This window comes from Lepisma saccharinum, chromosome 9 (assembly GCF_977018435.1).
Source record: "Lepisma saccharinum chromosome 9, izLepSacc3.1, whole genome shotgun sequence".
NCBI classification, from domain to species: Eukaryota; Metazoa; Arthropoda; class Insecta; order Zygentoma; family Lepismatidae; genus Lepisma; species Lepisma saccharinum.
In genome coordinates, this window is record NC_139237.1 from 2,656,569 (window position 1) to 2,684,460 (window position 27,892).

Here is a 27,892-nt window from a genome sequence, read left to right on the forward strand (position 1 = left end):
TTATAACAAAATTAAATAAATCTTTTCTGTACATTCTCTAGCATGACTTCCATTACATGAAAATTCCAAATTGTTGAACAATATTCCAATACAAGCCTTACATACAAAATAAACTGAATTAACAGAAATAAGTTGTTAGAATTTTATCATTTGTTAATTAAGAATTATGTGTTTCTTTCTAGCTTCCTCGGGAATTTCATACACAAGTGGAAGAAATGAACATTTATGGAAATTGCACATGTATTGCTGATTCTCTCTTTAAATTTGTTTGTTGGTTGCATAATCTGACATACACTGGGTGTGTGCATGGCTTCATCCTAGTATGGCTCTTTAAATATATTTCTATGCTTCCAGTTATCTAAAAATGAACTGCTGTTTTGAACACACACACTGTTTCTCTCCTGTATGCCCTCGTGTAGAATTCACATGCGAGTTCATACTGGAGAGAAGCCATAAATGTGTTGAAAATCTTGCGGACTGTTGTCTCCTCACTATAAGTTCAAATTTGCTATACAATCGTTATTAGAAAAATGCATATTGCTTCAGTCAAAGATTGGTTGCGGCAAATTTGCTTCTTTCATTTGTTATCTAGTAGCAAGTACGTTTTTGTTGGTTTTAACTGTTCATTTTCATCCATAGATCCTTTGAGCAGGACTACCTTCCTTTATTTCCTAAGGAGTACCTGAAAGAAAAATTGTGTGCAAATAAATATGTTTACTGCCAGCATTATTCTATTTACCTCTAAATGTGATTGTTTTACAGTTGTGTCTGTGAAGGAATTCAAAACTAATGACAACAAAATGCTACTTGTAAAAATAGGTACACGTTAACTTGCACATAAAAGGAGAGGAGATCAATATTTTATTAAAGATGGACACATATATTTTATCACTAGCGAAATGAAATGGCACGTGCTTGGTGTAGCACCATCAGTTTGTGTGTAAAAATCAATGGCTACATACAAACTGACCAAAAGTTGCATGTCTTATGGTATGGGACACAATTGCAACTCAACCATTGTTGGCCACTCAACTTCAAATCTATTGAGGAGGGTGACTAAGTTTCCCCAAGCAAGACGAAAGGTAATTAATGACACTTTATGACAGCACTTAAGTCTTGAAGGAACCTAGCTAACACACAAAGATCATGGTTAACCTGAGAGTTACTTTCCTTTAAGATTTCTATGGAGTATCAATTAAAATCCTGCATATGATTTCCTCCACATTGTATTCATCCAATCCCCTTTTGGATGAAAAAATTATAAGCTCCCTTATTTTACAATAGAAAAACTGCACATGGTAGTAAGGTGTAAAAGTGTTAAAATATCAGTGAAATAAGTTTCAAATATTATGCAGGAGCAGAAAAGTTAAAAACTCAAGAACTTATTCCTTTGATCACTCAATAAACAACTAACACATTGCAGCCCAAGGCTAGTGCAGTGTCCGTGAATTATTGCATCTGTTCTGAAATGCTGCCATTTTCTTTTCCAGTATCAATGAAGAAATATGCTGTAATCTGAATGTGCCAACTAGATCCTCTAGAGAGAAACATATTGATATTGGGAACATGGTAATTAGTGGAGTGGAGAAAATATCTGTAGTAAAACTAGAGCTGTATTTTGGGAGTAAATTGTTTGGAAAAAAATGGTTGCATGTAAACAAGATATGTACAATTTTTTTATTAGTATGGCAAAAAGTTGATGTAAAAATACAAGAAAAATTATTTACTGGGTGGTGAGTAACAATAATAAAAAAGCATTTAAATGACATGAATCGTATTTTATAATTTTACTCAAATACATATAGAATATAGGATATACTGTGATTGGGGTGGGGCAAAGAACCAAACGTAGGGGGGGGGGGACAAGGATAGTTTACTTCCCCTTGGAAGATAAGGTTTAGCTTATAAATATATAACACATATAACCCTGCTAATAAGGTATAGATGTTCTTTTGTGTTTGTTCACACATTTCATTAGTATTTAAACTAAAATTACTGATACAATAATTTGGGATTCAGTAATATTGGTTGGTTAGATTATACAGGTTAAAATAAGCTAAACTCCACAGCACAACAGTTCCTTTGGGAATCAAGTCTCATTGGCTGAAACTGTCAATGTGAATGGCTGCCATCACTACTTTCATCTTCCTTGCTATATTAAAGCCTGATACACACATCTTTTTTCAGATAACTTCCAGGGTGTCTATTATTTCATAAAAACAAAATTCCCTGACTTTTTCAGGTTTTCCAGAACAAGAACCAAATTTTCTTTACTAAGTGATTAGGACAAATCATGTATTTAAACATGTATGTATGAAGGTCACTACATTTTAGCTAAACACCAGACTTAGAACGACACTTAAGTATGTTCTTAGAATATTCACTTGAAGACCACCAGTAAGAGCTTACAATGCACAAGGAGTGGGAATAAGGCCAAGGGGGAGACCAAGATGTCTAAGCAATTACTAATGCTCAGAAACTTGTTTCATATCTATATGAATTTAATAATACCTTTAGGGATTGAAGATATCGGAAATTTGATATCGTGATATACATATCAAGAAAATATTGTCACTGACGATACAATTCGATATGATAATTTTTCTGTATCGTGATATCGGGGATATATAGTCTCCAAGATATATATATATCAGCAAATACCATGACAATATATCACCTACATGATATATATTGCCAAAATATCATTGACATGATATATATCGCCAAAATATCATGATATACGAGGTGCATGTAAAAAAAAAAAAAGAAAAAGGGCCAATAATGTTTTATGTAGGGTTGGCAACACTGATGAAGTTGAGCATGCGCAGGAGTATTCTGTGCTTGCAACAGAGAGAGAATCGTCAGAGTGGGGTTGCGTGCGTGCGAGTAGCAGTAAGGTGAAATGGCTGCCGTAAAATACAAAATCCCGCCAAATGCGAAGTAGATTTGTCATACGATTTCTGAACGCCAAAGGACAGAATGCATCTGACATCCATCAGGAATTGTGCGTCACTTATGGACAGACAGTGATGAGTGAAGGGATGGTCAGGCAATGGTGCAGAGAGTTTCGGGAATGGTTCTCCTAAAGCGAAGAAATTCAAACAAACACCATCAGTTCACAAAATCATGGCAACCGTGTTTTGGGACCAAAAGGGTGTGATTTTTGTGGAATTCTTGGAACCAGGACGAACAATTACAGCAGAGGTGTATTGCGAAACACTGAATAATCTGAGACGTGCCATCCAAAATTGGCGGAGAGGAATGATACGCTTTGGAATTTTTCTAATCCATTACAAGGCCCGCCCACACACAGCTGCTCGTACTGTTGAGGCAATTGAAAGATTTCGATGGGAACTATTCAATCATCCCCCTTACAGCGCCCACCTTGCCTCCAGCGATTTCTTTCTTTTTCTTCACCTCCAAAAGTGGCTTGTATCCAAGCGTTTCAAAGACAGTGACGTACTCAAGACATTAGTTCTGGACTGGCTGCACTCTCAGGTGGCAGATTTTTACACAGAGGGTATACGGAAGCTTGTGCCACGCTAGCAGAAATGTCTGGAGGTTAATGGTGACTACGTCAAAAAATAGCCAAGGTATGTACTTGTTTATCAAGCACAATAATTGTTTTCTATCGTTTTCTTGTTTTTTAAAAAAATATCTGCCCTTTTTTTATATAGTCTAGTTGATATTTTTTCAATATTTCGATATATTGCCTGGACGATATATCACCCAACACTAATACCTTTATTTTTAATTCACAGAACATCATTCAAGCATAAAAAATCCCTATTTTTGTTTACAAAAATTCCCTACTGCTTATGAAATGAAATATTATTGAATTATCACATAAAATAATGTGTCCTTGTCTCATCATGCAGGGTAAATTTCTATTCACTGTTAATACTGCTGACAATCATTACAGTGAGTGAAAGAAAAAACAGGAAACTTACAGGTTCTGTGTCCAAATCATCTTCAGCCCTTCGCATAATAACATCCATTATGATGTGTGTATATGAGCCCTCTGGAAAGATACGAGGGTCACTATTTATATTTTGAGCCTAACAATGAAAAAAACAGGAATTTGGCATTGACTGCTTTATTGTTTTTCGAAGTATTCTCCTTTATGGTCAATACACTTTTGCATTCGTTCGAACCATTTGTCAAAGCAGTTTTTCCAATCTTCTTGAGACACCTCCATAATATGGTTTTTGAACGCAACAACGGCGTCTTCCGCCGACGAAAATCGTTGTCCACGCAATTTATTCTCGACATTCGGGAACAAGAAGAAGTCATTGGGTGCCAAATCAGGACTGTACGGCGGATGACCCATCAATTTGATTTTTTGACTGTTCATAAAGTCTGTTGTTAGACGAGATGTGTGACAGCTGGCATTGTCTTGATGAAGAATGATCCGATGGCGTTTGTTTGTTTTCCGTATTTGACCGAAGATCTATGGCAAACAAATTGTTGTGTACCATTCAGAGTTGACCGTTCTACTTTCCTCTAAAGGCACAGTTGCCCCATGACCAGTTTTCCCGAAAAAACAGGCGACCATTTGTTTCGATGTGCTTCGAGCGCCAACAACTTTTGTTGGATTGGGTTCATCTTGAAACACCCATACAGTCGACTGCTGTTTACGTTCCGGCTCATATGCATATATCCATGATTCTTCACCTGTTACAATCTTATATACGTCTTTTGAAGCACCACGATTGTATTTATTGAGCATTTGTTTGCACCAATTGACGCGAGCGTCTTTTTGAGTTTTTGTTAAATTGTGTGGGATCCAACGAGAACATACCTTTCTCACACCTAAATGATCATGTAATATTTTATATATGCTGGTGGAACTAATGCCTATGGTTGCCTCAATCTCACAGTATGTCACACGACGATCTTGCAGTATTAAGTTTTGCACAGCATCAATGTTTTCTTGAACAACAACTGATTTTGGACGACCTTCGTGAATCTCGTCGGTGAGCGAATGGCGGCCACGATTAAATTCGTTATACCAGCGTTTCACAGTGGCAAAGGATGGGGCTTCATCGCCAAATGTGGAAGTAAGTTGATCGATGCACTCTTGTCTTGATAATCCACGTCAAAAATCGTAAAAAATCATCGCACAAAAATGTTCACGAGTTAATTACATTTTATTGTTGTCGTGCAATCTCCAAGGCAACATAAACAACACAAATGAAGCTATTGACAAAACATTTGAAGTACGTTATGGTCAATAATGCCAGACGATTCCGTGCAAACGTCAAATCGTACCTAACTTCAATCAGTGTTGCCAAGGCTCAAAATATAAATAGTGACCCTCGTATTTAGTTTAATAGATTATTTTCTTTGTAATGTGTTTGCAGCATATTTTTTTGTTGGGTCATAATTATTGTATGGTTGGAACTAGCGATGTGCCGAAGCTGATTACAGATGTGTACAAAAATCTGCAGAAATTGACATATCATATAGGCATCGGCAAAAATCTGATATTTAAACCGGTACAGATTATACTAGAGTTTACCTTCTAATAATTTTTATATTTTAGTTTTGTAAGATTTATTGAAAATTAGGTTATGATCCATCATTATTGTAGAGTTTTTGTAATAAAATTATTGCAAACTCTCATTCAGAGGATCAACCTAACTCAAAATCAGAAATAAAACAGTACATTGCTGAACCAGGACCTGCTGTCAGTGGCGAAGATATAGTACAAGCAAAGCAAGCACTGCTTGCACTATTAAAATATTATTTAATGTACTTAACGTTGAGTGCATTATTTATTTTCTATCGCACTCGATTTCGCGAAATTTTACGGCCGCAAACTCTCTCCGCAGCCCGTTGGCAAGCAGCAACCTCTCTGCTTGCAGCCACTGTGCGGGAAACCAACGCTTCTCAAGTATCATATGGCGAAGGGTAGATGCTGGTGAAGGTACGGTCCCCAAACCACTGATAAAAGCTCTGCTTTTCGGAGCTTTTCGGCTTCTCGAAAACACCCGAGCCAAGCAGAAAGCAGACACTACTATCAGAAAACATGTAAGTGTTAACATGATCTCGAAGATGTATATTTGCTTTATTATAAACACAGAATTATTGAAATAAATTAATATAACTGTTCCAAATTCCATGTAGATAAACTTTAAAGCATTACTTTGAGTTTCAAGATTTGTAAAACGTGTCAATAATGTCGACGTTCAGGGATTAAGACAAACATGGTGTTCCGGCACTGGGGAGCGTTGGAATCTGCAGAACAGCTGGCTGTTGTCCGCTTCACACTTCTCTTGTCTCAAATTACAACGCACGCCAGTGTTGACAACTACCAAATAATTTACACTATATTTATCGTAAGTTTTCATACAAACAATAAACTGATGTTTTTTTCGATAAAACGTATGTAAAACAAAAAAAACAATGAAACTCTATCCCGAGACCTGCAAATAACAAAAAACGTTAAGTCATAAATGCTATCCAACTCGAAATATTATTTTTATTAATATAATACATTATTAAAAAGAAGAACCAGCGCATGTTCTTCCTATTGTAATGACCTATTATTCGAAAGCTTAATTAATTTTAAGCTTCAAGTCAGTTCTTTTACTCCCCCGTGAACATTAATTTTTACAACGAGGTTGACATCACTTTTCTGTTAGCTTCTGAGCTTTTCGGAATATTTTCCATTTGTGTGGGAAGAACGAGTGGTTGAAGTGAGTGTTCTCTTTTGTTTGGTGTGTTGTGAAGTTACGAAAACAAACATGGATATTTCAAATTTCGTACGGGAAGCTGTAAGTAATAGCAAGTATTTTATTATCAATAACGTGACAAGAATTTTGAACTTAGCAGTATGGCCGTTGAGAGAGGAGTTCATGGATATATTATTATTATTTAAAATGTCCTTTCTTTCCTAGAAAAACTGGGGCAATGGGCTGTATAATTTATATAACCCCCCCCCCCCCATTTTTCGGAGTACTGCATTGCTTTCCTTCCTCTTAAGACCACGCTTCGCTACTGCCTGCTGTTGTATTGGAAATTCAAAAATGAGTATTCAAACCTGACACAAGTGCTGAGAAAATACTTGGGCATACCTGCTGCATCAGTATTCAGTGATTGAGTGTTCAGTGTTGCTGAACAGATTTGAGATAAGAGAAGAAGTAGGTTACTTCCTGAAGTGCTTCCAAAACTTGTGTTTCTAAAGTTGAATCTGGCAGCAGTAAATTTCCAACATTAAGAACAGGAATTCATTTTGCATTTCAAAGAACTGCTTGTGTACTAATGTAAAATCTCTTGAGAATCCATGTTCTTCTTAAAGGTTCACATAACCACCTTTTGTAGATGCAAATGTACATTCGCATCTCTTGAGAATATATATGTATATACATATGAAATGCAATACAAATGTACATAGCAAATTTATTTTTGTCACTCTGAAAATAACATCCCATTTCTGTTTAATAATCTTATGTATCGGAATCGGTTAAATATCGGCATCGGTTCCAAAAATTATCGGTGAGTACATCAGCATCGGTAAATTTTCAGCTTAGTCACATCCCTAGTTGGAACATATTAATTAGTTAATTTATATTTTATTTACTGATGCGACACTTTCTGAAGTTTGAATTATCCTGTGAGTTTCGCAATTGACAGAAAATTGATTAGTTCTGCTGTGAGAAGCCAAAATGGACCCCTTTATACAGGAATAAACTTAATACTCTGGTAACTACGAGGGCAAATCTAAAAGTCTTTGCCCCTATTTTTTCAGCTGAAATATTAGTGTGATTGAGAAACCGAGATATACATTCAATGCAATAGGTTTTTCTTGTAACGGTCCAGCATTAACACTTGGCTGCTCCGCGGCACGGCACTACTGTCAGTTTGCTGTAGTACTCAACATGTCCACATCATATGAGCAGCGACGTGTTATTCGTTTTCTAAGGAGTAAGGGACTAACACCCATTGAGATCCATAGGGAAATGCAGCTGACATATGGGGACAAGTGTCTCTTTGAGAAGTATGCGGTGGTGGTGGTGGTGGTATGTGTTCAAAAATAGCCGAGAAGACCTTCATGACCAGGGCTCGAAAAATTACGGTCGCCATGGCGACTAAAAATTTTGACCTGGCGACTGTGATGTTATGCTGTAATATGTATGAAATTTTGATGATTCTAAGTTTAAATTGCAGTACAGCGTAAGTTAGCATTTTTTTTTTTTTAACGTTGTGAACATTCGAGAGAGTCAGTAATAATTTCTTACTCTTTGTCCCCCAACATCTCATTTCCTGTTTTCCGAATGATTTAGCGATGTTTTGAATACAGTGATGCTCAGCTTCTTATACAGTGTGTTTCAAAAGTTCCACATCCCAAACTTTGAAAATGTATATCGTGAAAACCGTAAGAGATATTTACACCGGGTTTTCTGTATTATATAGTCTCATCCATTGAGATATTTTTCAATGCTTAGAATTATCAGTTTTCTCCATACCAAAAATTTAGATAAATTAATAACTGGCGGAAGGCAGCGTTAAAATTTTTCCAGAAATGCACTTTTCAATGAGAAAAATACATAAGAAATTATTGAAGGGTTATAATTAGATGACTGATGCCATGTCAATCTGTCATTTGCAACCAATATTGGTCATGTGGAACATTTGATGGATTTTTTATTGGCGATTTTATGGGTTGAGTAAAAAAGTGCCATTTTCGGGACACACATGGCAATGCTAGCAGGTCAAAATATTTAATTAATTTGATTTGATCGATTTAATTTATTTTACTTCGCATTTTGTGCCTCTTGGCTAATTTGCGAAGATGGGGATGAGTGATGAAATTGATGAATGGTCATTCACAAACAAGCATGCCTGAGCGGAATTTGAACCCGGGACCCCTGGCATCGCAGCATGATGTGCTAACCACTCAGCCACAGGGTCTGGCAGGTTGAAATATTGTCAACAGACGCACATCACATGTGCCTAAGTATTGGCTACACATTTATGTGAAAAATCATAAACCAAGATTTTGTGCCAAAATCGGACTCTTGAGAGAAACCTAGTCTGCCTCTGGTTACACTGAATTCTCTTCGCTCACTTTTGACGCTACTATGCCTGTTCTTTTAATTGATTCAGTATGGCGTATTCTTTGGAACAGAACAGCACATGTGCATTGCTGAAGAGTATTTTACTACTCATTCTTACACTCATGTGCAAGAGGTTTTCCAAGAAAAATCCCTTGCTTCTGCTGTACCTCACAAAGCAACTGTTTTAAGACTAGTCAAACACCCAACGAATGATACCACAAATTGTTAAGAGTTGGTATTATTATTGAAGATTAGGCACACACAGAAGATGTACTACTTAGAAATTTTCAGCGAAAAATGCGGGCTCGACCAGGACTCGAACCTGGGTCTCTGGCATACCATACGATTTCTCTACCCACTGAGCTACTGAGCCGGCCTGGCCTGATTTCTCGCTGTCGCTGTTTTACCTGTGTGGAATTGTCTCTGCCAGTGGTAGCACAACGGGATTTGTTGCCTTTCAAACACAGTAGACTTCGACATTACCTGGTTCCTCCCAGCGTAGAGATGTTAATGCATTTTTCACTGAAAATTTCTACGTAGTACATTTCCTGTATGTGCCTGATCTTCAATAATTAACATCTCTACGCTGGGAGGAACCAGGCGACGTCGAAGTAAACTATACTTCAAAGGCAACAGCTGGACCCTGTGGCCGAGTGGTTAGCACATTGTGCTGCGACACCAAGGGTGTCAGGTTCGAATCCCTCTCGGGCTTGGTTGTTTGTGAATGTCCATTCATCAATTCCATCATTTCATCACTCATCCCCATCTTTGCAAATTAGCCAAGAGGCACAAAACGCGACGTAAAATAAACTAAATCAATCAATCAAAGGCAACAGACCCCGTTGCGGTAGCACTGGAAGAGAAGATTCCATGCAAGTTAAACAGCGACAGCGAAAAATCAGGCGAGGCCAGGCTGGCTCAGTAGCTCAGTGGTTAGAGCAATGGCACGGTATATCAGAGACACGTGTTCGAGTCCTGGTCGAACCTGCATTTTTCGCTGAAAATTTCTACCTTGGTATATATTGTTGAAAATCAATTCTCAGATGTTTTCAGCAAATTAACAATATTTTTTAAAATAATGTAATTGCTTTTATTTGGATACATGCTAACATAAATTTATTAACCCGGTGATAGCGTACATGATTAGTTTAGTGGAGAAAACCTGGTGCAAAATACCTCTTACGGTTTTCATGATATACATTTTCAAAGTTTGGGTTGTGTGACTTTTGAAACACACTGTAGTTTGCACAATTGCTAGTAGGTAGTTTCCTCGTGCCTGATTTTCATAGCTGGTGCCTAGCTTTGAAGAAATTTTTTTGAGCACTGTTCATGACAATGAGTGGTCAGGGCATCCTCTGTCATCGCTCACAATGGAAAACATTGCTCACAGTCTTCTGGGATAGCCGAGCACCACTCTTGCAGGATTTCATGCCACAAGGTGACATCATCAACGCTGACAGCTATTGTGGCACACTCTCATGTCTGCGAGTTGCCATCAGGAAAAAGCATCAAGGGATTCTCGATGTGGACAATGTGGTTATCCTCCACGATAACATTAGGCCTCATGTGGCAAACAGGACCATCAATAGACTTAAGTCATTCGAATGAGGAAGGGAGACAAAGACATTTAGATTTGCGCTCGCATAAATGTACTATTAGAAGGGATATGTTTATTTTGTGTAATAAGTGCAGTTTTAAAATCAAATTTAGGATTATACTTACAAAATGTCATTTTATATACCCATTTTGATCCAATTTTTTGCCACTATAACACAAACATTTTGTTTCATTTACAGCTATTGAACCAAAATTGACTCTTTTTGTATAGAAATTTTACTTCTTTATTTACCAAAATATATTTATCTCTAATAATGCCTTATTTAAATCATAAATACTTTTTTTTTGGAGGGACATTAAATATAATTTCCTTTCAGCAAAAAAGGTGGTGAAATAAGTTTGTAACAGGTTAAACTGCATGATACTTTAACTTACTTTCTCTACACAAAATATATTGGTCATTTTATTTAGTTAAAATTCATTTCAAGTATTAAAGTTGTACAGAACACTGACTGTGCAAAATATTACACATGTGTTTTGTTGGTGCTCATATAATTTTTCAACAAGAACTGCACACTTGATACAAGATTTGTTACGAAAATGTATGAACTTCAGTTTCTGTTTGGGCTAGCCTCCATCTTAGTTGATGACGTATTAGCAGCAGCCTGTCTCTTTCTGTGTTTTTATTATGCATTACAGAGTTAAAGGAAATCTTTGAAAACAAGGTGTGGCACGAAAGCAGGCACGAAGCATCCATGCAAGCCGGGCTTACACTTTATTACTTCTAGTAAAATGTATGTAATTATATGGCAAAATTCGTAAAAACTTCAAAGTTCAACTTGTTTCAATATCAGTCTTCGAGATCCTGTTTGTTAGATTGCAACACTTCAGCACCAGGCGGCACATGGAAACTCACTCCAGCCTTCTGCTTGCGGAAAGTTGTAAGCCATCTGAATGTTGCCTTACAAATTTTTGACCGCGAAGGAGCAGTGCCTACCATCACCTACCGTATCTGGATGGAGAAGAGCGGGCCAAAACCCTACGTGTGTAAACCTACGGCCAGAGACTTACGGCACTTTTGCAAACCTCATGTTTAGAAAAAGTGTTGTTCATGGACGACCGCAGCATTTCTTTCCACCAGGGAGGATTAAGCAAAGTAATTTTTGTTTTCAGGGGTTGGGGCAAACTAGGTATATTTCCCTTCTCAAAATATACTAATTTAATTTGAAGTTAACATTTTTCTGCAACGCCCTTACAATAATTAACAATTTGATGTGACTGAAATGAAATTATATGTGTGAAAATGGTTGACAGTCATTTTTCAGGAAGTGTCTCCTCTCTTTGCCCCTTCTGGACATCTATGGTGTAGTTTAAGTCCGAAATTATGCTACATACTACTAAATTGTTCTGGGATTCTCATATTATTAATATTAATTTATAACAAAACCAAATATAAATTCGAATGGTTCAACCATGGGTCCAACGTTATACGTGAAAAGTTTGAGAAAATTCAACTACAACGAAAAATGGCTCTCTTGTTTTATTTATATACCCAACTTACAAACGACTTTTTAAATTTGTGCGAGATTTTGCACCATTATGCTTGGGTTGACTTCACTGAATACGCGCCAGCGAGACACAGGTGCTGCAAGAGGAGGGGCTCCAGTGTTGTCAGGTATGAATGGTTGGCTGCAAAGGAAATTTGAGCCGGTGGTGCTTCAAGGAATTTTTTTTCCAGGAACAGGGAATTTTAAAAGGAAAAACTAACAGGAAGGGGAAAAAGGAGAAATCTAAAAATGAGCGGGATACGGGAAAACTAGATACACATTGATGTGCTACAATTCTTGTTTATGTTTTTTGCTTGTAGGAGAGCATAAACATCAGATATATTAGGATCTGTCTTCCGTTTATGTATGAACTTGGCTGGTAATAATTGAAAAAATGTTAATGAAAACTGAAGATTGAACCAATTTTACAAATATCATGTCAAATGTGAACCAAATATTATTAATTACATAGTCCGTGATTCAAACACTCTTTGAGCAACGTACGAAAAGCCTGTTTATGATCTTTTAGGTGCTATATTTGCCTTTACACTATCCTAAGAAAACACTTACATGTCCTTTAATAGAAATTTCTGGACATGTCCCTATAATTAGTGAGCATTTCTTTTATATTGTTTTTTTTTTTCACTATATAGGGAATTATAAGGCAAGAGAGGGAATTTATTTATATCCGAAAGGGATATTCCCCTCACAGTCCGAAAGATCCACTGCTTTGAGCAGTGATCGATTTTGGATCTGGTTTCTTTTTATTACTCCCTTAAAGTATAAGTTGTTAAAGTCTCGAGGTATTGGTTTTGCGAATTCCATCATTTAAAAAGCGGACTGTCGTCCCTGTGCTGTGGTGTGATAGTGAAGTGAATTATGGATTATGGAATAAAATGAGTGTGATTGTGCGGTGGGGTGGAGAACTTGTTGAAGATGCCATTGTCCAGCTAGGATTTTGCTGCCAAGAAGAAACTTGTGGATGTGGGTAGGCCCACCCCTTCCTTCTTTAGCAGGCGTAGTAACAGAAACGAAAATTAAAGTTCACCGATTTTGTGATTCATGGTACAAAGCTGATACTTGGTTATGCAGTTGAAAAAAGTATTTAGCACTTTTCTGTTTCCTTCTGTTTTAGTTTCTTTATTGTTATTATTCATTTTATCTAACTTTGCATATTTTTTATCATTACGTTACTCATTGTGATAGGAATAAGACTGACTTAATTATCAGTAATTTAGAAGATACACAGTCTAGCAAAAGAAAACACCAATCCCAGGGATTTGTCCAGAATTTTTAATTTGGTGAAAAATTCCAGGGAACTGGTCTGAAAAAATGGGGGGGGGAGGTGTAGATGTGTGTGGATAAATCACTAACCATGTCAGCTCAAATATAAGCACAACGGGAAACAGCCTTCATCATTATAGGCTTATACTATTGGAATGGTCACGCTCCGACACTACACACACGTAATGAGACTGACAACACTGCGTATGAATTGACGACACTGTTGCCTTCACCTTCACATGGGAGTTATGTAAACTCCTGCCATGGATTTAGTACAAGTTTAAATTTGCTGCAGTTGCTACGCGATTGTTCAGTGTCTGAAGTGAAGTTGTGTTTGTGAGGTGCGTTACAATAATGGACTGGCAAAATGTTTGAGCAATGTTTTGCCATCAAATTTTTTGTAAAGCTTGGCGAATCTGCTACTATGACTTATAGAAAGTTACGAAGGGCTTATGGAGAACATTCCCTGTCCAGGGCACAAGTGTTCAGATGGTACAAGTCCTTTTTAGAAGGCAGAGAACAAGTGGAAGACGAACCTCGTGCAGGAAGACCTTCAACCTCAAAAACGGATGACAATGTGGAAAGAGTGAGGTCAGATCGTTGACTGACATTGAGAATGATCAGTAGTATACATTTGAACTGGTTTACCATCCATGAAATTTTAGCACTTGGATGCTGCACCACGACAATGCCCCATGTCACAACGGCAGTTTCCATCAATGAAATTTTGGCAGAAAAAAAAGCAGTCCTGTTGTTCCTCATGCCCCAGATTCGCCGGATCTCAGTCCTTGTGACTTCTTTTTAATTCCCCAGCTCAAAAACCACTTGAAAGGGCACCATTCTGGTACTTTGGATAATATCCAGAAGAGCGTAACCGACGAGCTGAAGGGTATTCCAGCAGAAGCCTTTCAGCACTGCTACGAACAATGGAAACAATGCCTCCGTCGCTGTGTAGCTGCCCAAGGGAACTATCTTGAAGGGGATAACCTTGATTTGTAAAAAAAAAAGAAAAAGAAAACCAGTCTTGTTACTTTTCTGCCACACCTCTTAGGTTGTTCTCCATATCCTTATTTATATCTATATGTTACAAAGACTAACAACTGAGCAAGTCAAAAACTAAATTAAACATTTTGAAGGTCTGAAACCCACCTGCATTTCTGTGAAAGACATGACATGGTTAAGGAGTGGCTGCTGTATGTCTGAAGGCATTTGGAACACGTCCTTCAGATGCACAGGAGGAACCTGGAGAAGAACTTGGAACTTCTGAGATTTCGTTCTTTGGCAACACATCATAAAGCCTTCCCAGACCTCCTTCTGCTTCCACACCTACAAAGAAAAGACAACAATTGTAAGAAAACACTTTGGGCTGTACATCTTGAACCCCAATCCCTTGGAGTCCAAAACCAAGGGATTTGCCCCTGAGAGGGGGAATCCAGTGATTCTCTTGTATCATTTTATATTATATAAATTACATATGAACCCCCGCCCACTCCTCTCTACAAGTGCCAATAATTAGCAACCAGAGAGAAATGCAAAAACAATAGGATGAATTCCCCCTCATCCGCATTACATACCACCCTCCTCAGAACTGAACAATTACGGGCGTTTGTGTAATTGTAATGAAAAATATTTTAATTATAATCTTTATGTATTTGATTGGAATAAAATAAACCTGATTATAATTGTCCAAATATTTTGACAATTCAAGTTTTGTTTCTCAGAGATTTGACACATTTTTTTAGAAACTCGCTTCTCAATGTCTGCATTAAGTTTCTTGTGAGCAGAAAACTCTTAATGCAGACAGCAAATGTTTGTCAATCATTCTTGATCTTTGGGCTGGTTTATTAATGTTCATAATGAGAACAGCTGTTCACATAGGTAAGTGCAGCCAAATATAGGTAATACTGCAGCAGCAAAATGGCTCGTTCCGTGATACTGCTGTGGGAGAATTGAGGAAAATCTAGGAACATCCAGATAAATGATACATTTGGTCAGAAATCGGCAACACAAAAAACATACAGCCTTGACTGCAAAGTTTTGTATCTTTCTGATCTAATTCAGTGCTATTTTGGTAATATTTTGCACAAAGATGTTCATTTCATGGAAAATTACACATTTTGCATTATTTCGTGAATAAAACTCATGAATTTTTTATCACTTGGGATGTCATTATTTTTGGAATTCTAAAAAATTTCATATTTTTCACATATTGCATTTTTACCTACTCAGAGTTGCCACTCTAAGACCCTGATAAAATTCAAATATAATTCCTGGTTTTCAAAGCGAACTTTCCAAAAATTCAAGGATACAAGTAAGAGTTTCATCTATTTCAACATTAATTATTACCCCCCCCCCCCTCCACAAAAACACACAGAAATATAATAAAAATATGAAGGGTCATTGTGATTCCAACGTACCCAAAAAGGTAAGATTTCTATGGCTGTCAGAGACATTGTTATGCAAAGATCCTTAACAAAGTATAATAGACTGAGAAATCTGTTTTGTTTTCCACTGCAGCTTTCTTCTATTTCCTCAACAACAAAAGCTAATCTGTGAAAAACATACCCCAGAGCATTTATAAATGTGCAGAGATTCAATGGCATTTGTATTAATAAAAGTAGTAATTTGTCACATCTACGGAGTAAAATTCCCGGAGCCAATAATTCACATAATTCCCGAATTCAAGGAACTCCCGGTGAGTACTACTGCAAAACATTCAATGCCCCTTCCAATAGAGTTCTGATTAATCTGTCCCTTTCGAGTGACACAATGTTTCAGTACCTCAGAGTGTTTCTTTCAAGCTCAACGATACATTTGATATGAAAATCCTTCTCTTCCAGAGAGGTTAACAATGTATTTTTTGTCCCTGTTTTTAATGAATTTTGTTCTAAGCCTACTTTGTGCACAGATTGGCCAATCAGGACTGGATCTACACTTTAAAATGAGATCTGAATCACCATGTTCGTCCACCAGGTATCAAACCTGGGACCCGTTGATTACAATGCAATGAAGTTGCTACTGGAATGCTTTCTTTCCTTTAGGCACAAAGAAAATCCAAAAACTACTGTTGCCATAAGTAAAAAGTTAAAATGGAAATGTTTATATAAAAACTAGAAACAAGTGATTCATTTAGCGATACTGCTTGTGACATAGTCTTACCATAAATACTGTCACAAGGTTTGCAGGAAATAGACACAAGATGGTTACGAATAGTGTAATATCTGTATATGGTACATGAATATGTGAGAAACACAAAACACCTATAACTACTAAAAATGACCACCTTTAGCATGCATACGGTTCTTCAGTCTTTGTGGCCACGCATCACTTGCATTACGCACGATATTTACAGGGAAATCGGCAACTGCCTTCACGAGAGAGCGCTTCAAACTGACAATGTTGGGGTGTCTTTCTTGCATGATATTTCCTGAACTACAGCCAACAATTTGTAGTCCAAAGGGTTGTGATCGGGGCTACCAGAGGGCCAATCAGACGTAGAAATTAAGTCTGGCACATTCGTATGGAGCCAATGCTGGCCTGACCATGAAAGAGGGTGTTTGCGAAACCCCTGACCACACCCTCAAGGACCATCTCTTGGTACACCTTGGCAATGTTTTGATGTTTTGCTTGCAGAAATGCAGCTCAGTGGTGCCCTCGTAGCCCCCCCTACCCCCCACCACCATAACTAACACTGGATGACGGCCCCTCTGGACCTTCGGAGCCTTGTCAGCAGCTTCTTGTGAACTCCCCGCATACAGCTTGTCGTTCTGGACATTGAATACCTTCTCAATATTGAACTGTTTTACAATGGTGTAGAGGATTCATTGGTGAATTGTCCATTTGCTGTGTACCACGTGAGTAGGCACTCCACTTTAACGCATCAGTGAGAAAATGACCTTTACGTCGTTTGTAAGCTTGCAGCCGCAGGTCACAACGTAACACAAGACACATGGACATTTTGGACATCTTGTAGTCCTGAGCCATCACTGACTGACTGTCTCCTGACAAAATTTCATCGCACACGATGCTTTTACAACCTCTGGCGTCCGTTCTGTTCCAGGTCGCTCTGCCCTGGGCCGGTCGTTCACAGTTCCAGTTTCAATGTATCGCCGGATAGTGCGATACACAAACCTTTTTGAGATTTGAAGCTTCTGGAGAAGTTTGAAAATCTCACGTAATGCTTTCCCTACCTTATTTAGTACAATGACAGCCACTCGACTTTCATACTCGCCCCATTCCATCCTGGTTGATTGATTAATTTGGTGTTTTAAGCCCACTTTGTGCACAGTAAGGCTAATCGAGACTGGACCTATAGTTAAAGTGGAATTCAAACCACTATGTACCTCCACTGGGTATCGAACCTGGGACCCCTTGATTACAAGGCAACGACGCTACCACAGCACCATCGGGGAGGTCCTCCCATTCCATCCTGACCTGTATCACAATCACATTCTCCCATCCGCAGCTCACCACACAATGATTCACGTCTTACAGCTCCCTATGGGCAGTGCTGCCCTTGCCATGAGGGTCTCCAGCCAGCCTCCAAAGCCATGATAGTATTTATGATATGACTAGGTAATTAAAAACGTGTAACTACATGATAAAGCCATGCAGCCCAAAGTAGCATACACCTACCTGTTTGAGAATAAGTCATCGTAGAATGTTCATAACAAATCCTATGAGGCGTGGCTACAAAGACAATGATTGTATCACAGTCCTCATCAGCATGGTGGGCAATCGATTCTGTTTCATGAGTTGTTGCATTACTACGGCCAGCACCTCTTGTGTATATACTTGCTTTTCACTGAAGCATAGGGACATTGCTGTAGAAGAAAATTGCATTGTAAATTGCTATATACAATTTATAGACACAACATAAAACATTCATGCATAGAAATCACTCAAACATACAAACAAATTACAATTTGTATGTTTCATCACAGGGTTGCCACTCTATGACCATAAAAATGTAAGTATAATTCCCAGTTTTCAAGGCCAACTTTCCCCCCCCCCCCAAAAAAAAATAAGGGTACAGGCAAATGTTTTATTTATTTCAACCTTACGTATTATCCCCCCGCTCAAAAAATATATTAACAATATAAAGGATTTCCAATCCTATCCAAAAAAAATTTAATTCAATTCAATCAAACAGTATATATTTACAATATTTAATTTATGGTGTGGAGTTTACATTTGCCATTTCATTTATTCAGCCTCAAAATACATCTTCAAACACAAGTCACAAATGTTTTGGGATACGAAAAAATGTTAATACTCTAACAATTTAAAACTCAAATTTACCTAATCAACTTCAAGATATCCTATCTTGCAATAATTTTCTGTCTGTCTGTTCTGCAAAGGACAGTAATCTGATTGAATTCTGTTTTGTTTCCCATTCGGCTTTCTTTTCCTTCCTCGATACAAGCAAAAGCTTAACTCTGAAAAACTTGCCTGCAAGGTATTTATAAATATGTATAAATTCAATGGGATTTGGATTAATAAAAGTTGCAATTTGTCATGTCTATGGAGTAAATTCACGCAGAATGCATGCATACTTCCGGGAGTCAATAATTCACGGTGAGTAGCCACCTTGTGTGATTTAAAAAAAAACATCAATAACACACGTAAAATAATATACACGACAGTAAAACTGAAAGACACTAAATAATTCCGTACACTCACCTCACTTAGTACTCCAGCAGTTTGTTTCTTTATACAGCATATTTGCAGAAGATACAATTTAGCATACAAGTGTATCAATATATGCTGTATAAAACACAACTTATTACTAACTTCGTTGACCGTACAAATATGGCATTAGCAATTTTCCATTTCCACTCATCAATCTAACTATTTAGCACGGTGTTTTATGTTCACTTTATGCACAGAAAGGCTAATTGGGACAACCTGCAGTTAAAAGTGGGATCTAAACAACTGCGTGCCTCCACTAGGTATCGAACCTGGGACTCCTTGATTACAAGGCAAGGACACTATCACCACACCATCAGACGCACCCTATAAAGCATGATGTAAACTTACAACTAACCATACTAGTAATTTCTACACTCGTATGAATGGATATGTCGTGACAATCGTGAATATAAACATCGTCAATAGAAACGACCCTTACAGCATTTGCACACATATCAAAGCTGATATGTATACAAGGATCCTAAACTTCAAAATTTTAACCACATTTCATATATCATACTTGATATGATGAGGAACATCCAGTTCAACCTTGGATTTTCTATGCTTCTTATAATTATAAGAGAGAGAGAGAGAAAATAGAGAGTGACTGAGTGAGAGAGTAAGATTGAGAGAGAGGGGGGAAGTGAGTGAGTGTGTATTATATGCAGTGAAACCCTGATTGTACATTCCAGATTCCAGATGTTACATTTTCCTGCTTAAGAGGCTTCTAAAGTCATGTTAACAAATAGGCCCAAATTTCCAGGCACAACCGTATCACTAATATGGATTCTATAAGGAAGAAATTTTCAGATGTAAAAAATTGTTTCATTCACTACATTCTGGAATATGTACTTATAATTTTGTCACGATTCAAGGTATTTAAGTAAATAACGGAGAATATAAGGTGTCCGTCATGTTCAAACTGCTGCATACAGTTGACGCTGAAGTGGTAGTTTTGTTAATACCGGTGCATTTTCTCTTTTATGACTCGTAAGGAAGATTTTTACTATCAACTTTAGTACTGCCTTAATACGAGGGACATTAAGAAAAAGGGCCAATATTTGTAAAAAGATACTGGCAACAGTGAGTAGTAACAACACCTGGTCCATTGGCGATCCAGCAACCATATTTTCACTAAGCTGCTCGTCAAGTCAACCTTGCAGCAGGTTTTATGTATCAATCCGCGCGAGAACTGAGCTCAGAATCTTCCGTGCCAGTCTTTCCTCAACCGCCGAACTGCTTACATCGCAGACACTGAGAAAATCCACAGTATTGCCAACCGCACAACACATCAAAACCCGCATGCATGTCAAGTGGAATGTATTTTTGCTTCTCTTTGTCTCCTGAAACATAAAATTTTAAAAGTACTTTCTGCGCATAGATTATTTAATAAATGTGTCATTACTTAATATAAATGCGAAATATCTTCGAAACATGAGAGCGTGTGTGTATATTTCGAGCACGCAAAAATAAAAATGAACAAAGATAAAAGTAAACAACGATAGGCCCTCTTGAATTTAATGACAATTTTTTTTTTTTTTTTTGGTTTAGAAAGAAATACATTTATGAAAAACGTGGTTGCTTCGTCCGCAATACATCCGTTCCTGTAAGACACACGCAATTCAAGTTATACCACCAAAACAGCATGATTTGTTATTGGTGATATATACAATCAGGTGCATTGTCTGTCGCTATTATTCTGGTTTCAATTTAAGAATCACTTCACTAAACCAGGATTCAAATCTTGGTCTGTCCATTTCTTGCGGATAATCACCCTTCCCTTTCTTTGCGCGGAACAGTAAATATGCACCTTCAACAAAGCTTTCATTGCCGCCAGTGGGTGAAACAATAAGCCTCCCCCTTCCCCTCATCGTTGGTTTCTTCAGCCCTGGCGTGGTTTTGCATGCTGGTATCCTTCCATGTTTTATTCCCCCTTCCCCCACCCACCGAGTTGAAGGACGTCTCGTCCAAATAATAAACATGTTTCTTCTCACTGCGATATCTTTTAATACCGCGCAGATTCTTTTGTCGTCAAAAAACAAACAATCGTTTCCTCTTGCTAAACTCAAACAGCAAATCATTCAACACCCGTGATACAATTCGTGCGCACATTGACGGAAAATCACCTCACGCCCTGTTTTACTTTGATCTTGTTGCCGCAAGGAGGATTATGCATTCAAAACAACTTGCTTGTCTTTGAAGAAAATTTCCCTTCGGACGAAGTCCAAAATAACATTCGGGTAAAACCGCGCGCTGAACAGTAGATTCAGCCATTCTCGCCGCTCTACAATAAACATAGGGTTAAAAGAGTGGGATGTGCAACACTGGTATCGCCGATTGCACGCGTTCTGCAACGCATTCAGTCTCGCACGACTCGCTCTAAAGTTTCAGTGTCTCTTCAACGCACTACACATTGCAGTTGGCGAATCTACGGTTCTAAGTTCGTCTGCACAGTGATTGCAACCAATTAAGTCCATACCTGCTAATGGATGTACTATTTTGTCTGTATATTACAAATTAAATAACTGTTTTCTTGCAAGTATGCAGTTGTGTCGGAATAGAACCCGTCTCAGTGGAACTATGTTCTTGCGCGCACGTTTGGAACTACATATGCGAAAACCTGCTGCAAGGTTGACTTGACGAGCAGCTTAGTCAGCTGTTCGTTATTGTGTGTGTGAGCTTGTTAAAATTGCTACGTGCATAAAACATCCCGCCAGTCGTGAAGTCCGGTCTGTGATTCGATTTCTTCACGCCAAAGGTCATAATGCTGCCAAAGTTCACCGAGAATTGTGTGAAGTGTATGATCAAACTGTAATGAGTGAATGAATGGTACAGCAATGGTGTCGTGCGTTCAAAGAAGGTCATACAAATATTCACGATGAAGAGGGGAGTGGGAGACTGATCATTCAGGCTAAAGACCTGGTGCAGCGTGTGAATGCAAAAGTGCAAGAAAATCATCACTTAGCACTCTCAGCATCAAATTGCAAAGGTTTCACCATCAACATTGTTCCACATTGTTACTGACACATTAGGCTATCAGAAACTTTAAGGCCCCAAAATGTTGACAGACAGACACTCACAAAAAGAACTGACGGACATCGGCACGTGCATTTTTGGATCACTAAGACAGAGAGGGTGATAAGAATATTTTCCCCCACATTGTTACTGGTGACGAAACGTGTATTTCTTACTTCAATGTCAAATCCAAAGAACAATCAATGCAGTGACGTCATTCACATTCACCACAGTTCAAGCAAACTCCATCTGCACGAAAGGTTATGGCAACTGTGTTCTGGGACCAACAGGGTGTGCATTTGGTGGATTTCATGAAGCAGGGGAAAACAATCACATTGAAGGCATACTGTGAACCACTATCAAAACTAAGACGTGCAATACAAACGTGACGATGTGGACTGCTTCACTCAGGAGAATATCCAGAAGATTCAGATGGCAACTTTTTGATCACCGCCCACATAGTTTGGATCTTGACAAGTGACATTTACCTCTTTCTGCACCTCGAAAGTAGCTTGCATTTCAAGGATTTGAATAAATTGAGGAGTTGAAAACAGCAGTGTTGGATTGACTGAACTCCCAGGTGACGAATTTCTATACAGAGGGTATAAAAAGCTTGTTCCACAGTACCGAAAGTGCTTGGAAAATAATGGTGACTATTACTTATGTGAAATTTCGTATTTCCACGTTGCACAATTTAATTGTTAAATCCTATTAATTTCAAAGACTCTGTCTTCATTCACTAAGGGTACGGCATCTGGAGTGGAGATGGTACCATGTCACTGCTTTGTTTATTCCCGGGTGGCGGTAGTTGCAATCTCTCCCATTCGGTGTATCATGGTTTGCGTCGTCTGCTGTGCTTTCTGCTTCCTGTTGTCAGGTGGCTCTGCCAGATGGTGGTTGGGGGACTCGGCTGTGCTGTTTGGTGCAGTGCATTTCCTGTTCCTCACGTGACTGGAGGAGGGTCGAGTATGCACAACGCATCTTTTCTTTTTCTGGTCTGGGATCTATTTGAGGACAGGGTGCCGTCGGATGTGCCTGTCCATTGTCCACGTTCCGTGCTGGTTTCTGTTGGAAGATAGCATGGGTTTCTTTGATAGTGTTTTCTATGACAGAGCCGATTGGGTGAAGTATGGATGTGATGACGCAAACCGGGACACACGTGCCACTGAATGGGAGAAATTGCAACTACCGCCACCTGGGAATAAACAAAGCAGTGATGGGGTACCATCTCTGCTCCAGATGCCATGCCCTTAGTGAATGAAGTCTTTGAAATGAATAGGATTTAACCATTAAATTGTGCAATGCGGAAATACAAAATTTCACTTAAGTAATTTTAAACCGCGTTTACCGCATGCATCATGAAATGGTAACTATGTTGAAAAATGAAGCAGATCTGTATGTGTTTGTAACTAGTAATGCAGTGTTGCTACACCTAGTTTCTTGTAGGGATGGGTCAATATAACGTTTTGGCCAAAGAAGATAAAGTACTGATATAAAATTTACCAATACCAATATTCTAGCAATCCAATACAAAATTACAAATTACAAATGATCCTTGAAGAACCTATATGGTTCTTTCATCTCATACATAAAACAATGTTTCCAAGTGATTGCAATGCAAAAGAAGTAAAGGTAAAGGTAAAGTGTTCCCCTGTGCTTAGCACCACGCCATGAAGGCGTATAGGGGGTGTGGGGGTAACGCCCCACACTTTCTTGATCCGGTCGTGAGTGGGGGTGATGTGATCAGCATCACGCCCCTGACCGCCTTTACCCCCCAGGGTTTCCCCCAGGTACCCATGTTATTCGACGCTGGGTGGGCGCCGGGGCCGCTTCCAACGTTAGAAAAGTTCCCGGATTTGAACCGGCCGGGGATCGAACCCGGGACCTTGAGCATGGTAGTCAGATGCGTTACCGACTGAGCCACCGCGGCCTTGCATACTTAAATATTTACTCTTTTAAAAAGTAGGGCATTGAGATTATCCATAAAAATTATAACGAAATGGCAGGTTTTGCACCAAATCATAAGATATTTATAGATATATCGGATCGGTAAAATAATCGGTAATAATAAATATGCCTACGTCGGCCGGTACAAATAGAGTACTGATTAATCTGTCCCATTCCTACTTTCTTGTTTGATACGAAATATCTGCCCCTCCTTTTCTTTAATGCACCTTGCAAAACCCTACATTTAAAAGAACATTTACTTGATGTTATCTTTGCCATAACTCCTGATTTTGTTTTATATGAGGGGCGTTCAAGTCAATCTGTGACTTCTCTTTTTTTCAGGTTTAAAAACAAATCCCGGGTTGGAGGTAGTGCATGCAGTAGGAACTGGCAAATGTGTTGTGTTACTGGTAGGCAGTGCTCATTGCACGTGCTAGTCCAGAGACCAGTATTCAAGATGGCGGACAACAGTGTGAAAGTGTACATGGAACAGTGTGTGGTGATGAAGTTTTTAGTGAAGGAGGGCATAAAACCAGCTGAAATTTACAGACACTGCAAGCGCAGTACGGCGATGAAACACTCAGCTGCAGTAAGACATTAGAATGGTGCAAGTGCTTCAATTGTTGCATAACCTGTCGTGAAATTGCTGAGGTGTGTAATCTTGCGGTAGAAACAGTAAACACAATAATTATTGACAATTTGCTATTCTGAAAAGTTAGTGCATGCTGGGTGCCAAAACAGCTTTCTGCTTTTAACCGGCACAGAAGAGTTTAAGTCTGTACTGAACTGAAGGACCGCTATGTCAGGGAAGGCCAGTATTTCCTGGATCGCATCATCACATGTGATGAAACATGGGTTCCCCATTTCACTCCGGAATTGAAAAGAGCATTGAAGCAGTGGAAGCATGCTGTCTCACCACCACCAAAGAAATTTCGAACAATTTCTTCAGTAGGTAAAGTGATGGCAGGTGTTTTGTGGGACAAACATGGGATTATTCACGTGGATTTTTTACCCCATGGTATCACTATCAACAGTGAATATTACTGGAATAACACACAAACAGCACGATGAAAAACACTTAGGGATTTCTTCCGAGCTTTCGACTCCTTCACGGAGTCATCTTCAGGGCTGGACAAGAGAAGACGGAGTGGACGCGGTTGTAGTTCCACTAGCGTTACTTGAAGTGTCTGCCGGCAGATGTCGGTGCGGTCTTGCAGTGTTGGTAAGTCTTTGTATGTTTGGATTGTTGGCTGGGGGAGATGGATTTTTAAGTTTCACTGTGTTGTACCAAGATGAATAAAGATTTCCACATAAATTGTCATTGAGGTTATTTGTGTTTTTGATCATGTGTACCCCTTCCTTAACATCCCATTATATTTTTCCTTTCGCCTGTGCAAGGAAGAAATGACATCTGCCAGTAGATACATCAAGTAACGCTAGTGGAACTACAACCGAGTCCACTCTGTCTTCCTCCGACCAGCTCTGAAGATGACTCTGTGAAGGAGTCGAAAGCTCGGAAGAACTCCTAAGTGTTTTTCATCATGCTGTTTGTGCGTTATTTTAGTGTTTTAACAAATACGATGCCGGTACGTGACGTAAGAAGTTTTCTACTGTCATAGAGAATATTACTGTCGTGTTTTGCATGTTGTGCATAAGAATTTGAGGAACAAACGGACTGGTTTGATCACGAAGGGTGATTTTTTCTGCAGGACAATGCAAGACCTCATATCGCACAACGCACTATGCAAACATTACAGGAAATCGGCTGGGAATTATTGCCACATCCCCCTTAGAGTCCAAGTGATTTCCACCTCCTTGGACCCCTAAAAGAATTCCTCGGGGGTCAACATGTCAGCAGTGATGAGGAAGTGAAGCAGGCTGTCCTAGAATGGTTCAAACGTACTGACAAATTTCCTTTTGCCGAAGCTTTCCAGGCATTAGTTAAATGCTGCAATAAGTGTATAAATGTAGCAGGGGAGTATGTTGAAAAAAAAAAGCAGTTTCCACCCCTTGAAATTTGTTATTTTATCTTATAAACTCAAAAGTCCTGGATTGACTTGAATGCCCCTCATATGTTTTCACAAGTTGTAATGTCACAATATTTACCAGAAGGTTGTTCCGTCAGCCACGTAACTTCTCTCTCCTGTTCCTTGCTTTTGCAGCAGTTTCATTCACCAAGTGACCTACCCACCCAAGCTTTTAAAATAACCAACATATCCAATGAACACAGTAAAATGAGGCACAATCCATTCAATTTATATGTAAAACAACATGGAACCTATATTCTGGCTGTAGTCCACTCACAATGCAGAACAGTTATTTTGACAAAATCCTGTATCACTGCTCGTTGATTTGGGTAGTGGAATTTTTAATGTTGCCACTTCTTGCCAAGCATTAGGCCTAATTGGTTGTTTGACCATGAGTGCCTTCGTAGGAAAATCCTGAAACAGAGAGTCGATCGTTGAGGTGAAAATGACTTACTTGCCACATTTCATACAATCCAGGAAACAGGAAACTAGAAAGACAGAGAAAAGATAAAGAAAAGAGAAGCAAGGAGAAGAAAAATAAATACAGCATATGCTCGGTGTTGGTTGTGGGTACTAAAATATGCACAACATCAACTTATTTTCATACAAATATGTACCTGCAAATGAAATATGCATTTTTAGTTAAAAATCCTTATATATGCATTTGCATATACAATATGCAAAATGCATAATTATCCGAGCCCTATTTATTACTTAGCTCCTCAGGTCTTAGGATGTTAACAAAAGTCTCTAACTTGTAAATTTTAACAAAACTAAAATATTTGGGGGGGGGGCAAGTGCTCCACCCTTACACCCGCAAGTGGAGACCAATAGTGGTAAGCTGCAACTACTCCAGTATCCAGTCTTGATCCCTTGATTGATCTGAATTGTTCCAAGTGCAGTGAATTTCCGAATTAATGTTTTTGGCAGGATAGCAAAAAAAAACGTTAGGGTTCCGGGAAAACGTGAAATCTGACTTTTCGCATGATATCTTTGTGATTGTATGAACAAACATTTATCCTTAGAAAATACAAATTACATTTAATGTCATGAGAATTAATAACCCCTTTACTGTCATTACCTGAACTCCAAATATAATTCTTTAGCACACCACTTGATTTATATCATCATACAAAATGTTGATGCACACAGTTTGGAAAGTATGCAAGACACCTACATCTGTGTGGTACTGTATGTATGTATGTATGTATATGTGTGTGTGTGTGTGTGTGTGTGTGAGTGTGTGTGTGTGTGTGTCTATATCTATATATCTATATATATATATATATATATCTCCATGTAGAAACTGTATTGCTTTAATTTTTACTTTTCAGTTATATTTTTCATTGTATGGAATTAACTGTAAAGAGAAACAATTGCCCACTGTAATTAATGGTTAAGTGGAAGAGAAGGCATTAATACCTTAACTTCGCCATGTAAACAAAGTCGTAAAAAAAATAAACAAACAGAGAATGTGCTCTCGATTGCTGCCACCTTGTTTACATCTCCAAATTAATTTCCACTGTAACATGCATCACTCATACGGTTGATGATGCTTCTCCTGTACACAAATCTATCTTTTCCTACACTTTAACTTTATATTTCTCAATCCACAGACACATTACGCTTACCTTACAGCATTGCTTCCTCCCATTACATTCTGACACTGTCGAGATGTGACTGCTAAGATGATTCTCTGACTCACGGCACATGTTGAAGAACTCATGGAAGCTTTCCAGTTTGCCCATGCACGACAGACACG

The 27,892-nt window shown here is 38.5% G+C and overlaps 1 long non-coding RNA gene across 2 annotated transcripts; it reads right to left on the reverse strand.

The window, feature by feature from the left end:
• Positions 1-27,892, reverse strand: LOC145991978 (uncharacterized). Of its 2 annotated transcripts, none has more exons than XR_014442107.1 (4): positions 27,762-27,892; positions 18,086-18,273; positions 14,600-14,776; positions 1-682 (listed from the first exon to the last, which is right to left on the reverse strand). It is a non-coding gene; the product is annotated as an uncharacterized LOC145991978 (long non-coding RNA). The 2 variants fall into 2 exon arrangements; XR_014442108.1 differs by lacking the exon at positions 27,762-27,892 and adding an exon at positions 18,752-18,886.